This window comes from Spinacia oleracea, chromosome 4 (assembly GCF_020520425.1).
Source record: "Spinacia oleracea cultivar Varoflay chromosome 4, BTI_SOV_V1, whole genome shotgun sequence".
Lineage (NCBI taxonomy): Eukaryota > Viridiplantae > Streptophyta > Magnoliopsida > Caryophyllales > Amaranthaceae > Spinacia > Spinacia oleracea.
This window is the reverse complement of record NC_079490.1, coordinates 21012563-21015311: the sequence shown is the minus strand read 5'-3', so window position 1 is coordinate 21015311 and position 2749 is coordinate 21012563. Positions and strand designations below refer to the sequence as shown.

Genomic DNA, 2749 nt, shown 5'->3' with positions numbered 1-2749 from the left:
AAGAGAAGAGAAAGACATGTTGATAATTTGAGGGAGGAAACTCAGTCTACTAATCAGGTACACTGTTCTTTTTAAACATTTATTTGTTCTTTTATTACTTTAGAATGTTCTTTTTGTTTATCATTGTTCTTTTTTTCATTTATATGTTCTATTTATCCTTTTTGTTAATGATCTTTTAGTTTACTTTATTATGTTCTGTTGGCAAATTGTTCTTTTTAATAATCTATTTGTTCTTTTATTCCTTTAGTTTGTTCCTTTTGTTTATCATTGTTCGTTTATCTTCCTATATGTTCTTTTTGTCTTTTTGTTTATGTTCTTTTGCTAAACAGTTCATTTTTTAAAAGAACATCTATTTGTTCTTTTAATGTTTATTATGTTCTTTTTTTGAACTGTTCTTTTTTAATATTTAATTTGTTCTTTATTCCTTTATTATGTTCTTTTTTGTTTTTCATTGTTCTTTTTTCTTCCTAATCATGTTCTTTTTTTCCTCACTGTTTCTTTGTTCTTTTTCAGTGTATCATAAATTTACCTGTTGGTGGGGTTTTGGTTCATCCAACATCTTCAAATTCACAATTGGAAGCATATGTTCCAGATGATTATTTTGGAGTACACATACATCCTTTGTAGATTCTTTTCGCGATTGGTAATTTGTTCATTTTTTAAAAGAACATATTAGTTGATTGCAAGCTACTGTTGTTTGTGGAATCAACAAACTAAAATGTAGTTTTTAATATGAAGTTTTAAATGGGTAGGTTTTTTGATTGAATCTCAAAGAGTATATAATATGTACATATTTTTCATTTAAATGTATTTTTTAAATGCTTATGAAAGAACTATATATAGTTACCAAAAGAACTTATTCATAAGTGAAAAGAACAACTTCAAAATCATTATTTAATTTAGACATTAAATTAGTAGATGTCAAAAGTTATATATCTAATTTGAATTCACAACATAATACCTTAAGTATCTTCATCCTGATATTCACAGGAATTCAAAAGATTTTCAAACATTTTGAAAAGAATAATCAGTCAAAAGAACATTTACAAACAACCAGTTCAAAAGAACAATTGTTTCTAAACCAATTCACAAACTACTAGTTCAAAAGAACAATCAGCAACATTAAAAGAACCCAGATACTATCAAACCATTGTTTCTAAGGAACACTATCAAACCATTGTTTCAAAAGAACAATAACAAACCATTATTTTAAACCAAACAACAACCAACTCATGCTTGTTTTTAAACAACAACCAACAACCAATATCAAACCATTGTTTCAAAAGTAATGTCTATTCTACTTGATTTGCTTGTTTCATTGCCAGATATCTCAACTCATGCTTCTCGTTCTGAGCGCTTGATAAGATTTGTGTTGCATAATGTATCCTTAGCTGCCGAATATAATTTTTCTGAAAATAAAATAATAATGTGTTATTTAAATAACATATTTACAAGTTTCGAAAAAATAATAAGATTTAGGAACTACTTACATCATCTTCATAGTTTGTAAATCCACAATCCCAATTCGGGTTGCCTTTATATGTCTCCATATGCCGCATTGCATACACCCCACAGTCGACTTTCTTTTTTTGATTTTTCCATGGCATTGAAGGTAATGTGATTTCATATTGCTTGATTTGTGTGTTTTTTAATGGATACCCTTCCAGCTCACAAAACTTCAACCATGCTTCAAACTGCATGGATTATAAAGAACAAAGATCAAAATATAAAACGACACGAAAATAAAAAAGAACAGAAATACTTAAATATTATTTTGAGATGAAATTGACTCAATAGACTTACAGTCTTTTGGGGATTCTGTTCATATTTGTTCTCAAAAGGTATTCCCTCCGGTAGATCGAGATTGTCAAGAATTTCAACTTTCTTTGTTTTATTGTTTATCACAATGAGGAAGAAATGTGCACCAGAACAGACAGGAAAGAACAACTACAAAAACAGAAAAGAACATTAGGCAAAGAAAAAAGAACATCAACTTAGCCAAAAAAAAAAAAGAAAAGGGAAGAACAACTACAAAAACAGAAAAGAACATTAGGCAAAGAAAAAAGAACATCAACTTAGCCAAAAAAAAAAGGAAAAAACAACTACAAAAACAGAAAAGAACATTAGGCAAAGAAAAAAGAACATCAACTTAGCCAAAAAAAAGAAGAACATTTAGCAAAGAAAAAGAACATTTTTACCTGATGGTATCCCTTTAGAGATGAAACATTTTCAACTGACATTTCATGCTTAATGGAATCCACAAAATTCTGAAACCTCTTCTGCTCAGTTGCTTGGCTATCTTGTGTCCCATCATATGCGTCGTTTTGTAACAGCATATTCTTCATATAGAAAATAATTTTAAGTATATACTAGTATAAAATAATAAACAAATAAAATAATAAGGTTTTGGATGTTTTAAATCTTACGTAAGGAATTGTCGAAAATTAGAATTTCATGTTCGACTTTACGCACTGGTCTCGATCATCATTCAACAGTTTTGCAAATGTGTCAATGATATTATTTTCCACCCAAACATCCCCACCTATTGTAAAAAAAAAAAAAACAAACTTTAGTACAAAAGGAACACCTATGTGTTGAAAAAGAACAACTGAAATTAATTTTACCTAGGGTTTGCATATTAGCTCTTGTAATTAAGTTCCATTTGTCATAGTACACCAACTCACTGTTTTAAACAATAAAAATGATATCAATATAAGAACACTATAAATTTAAAAAGAACAAGTAGATT

The 2749-nt window shown here is 28.3% G+C and overlaps 1 long non-coding RNA gene across 1 annotated transcript; it reads right to left on the bottom strand.

Annotated features, from left to right (window-relative positions):
• Positions 1–1232: 1232 nt before the first annotated feature.
• On the bottom strand, positions 1233–2535 carry LOC130471267 (uncharacterized). Its single transcript, XR_008931942.1, has 3 exons — positions 1804–2535; positions 1491–1694; positions 1233–1409 (listed from the first exon to the last, which is right to left on the bottom strand). It is a non-coding gene; the product is annotated as an uncharacterized lncRNA (long non-coding RNA).
• Between the last annotated feature and the right edge of the window lie 214 nt (positions 2536–2749).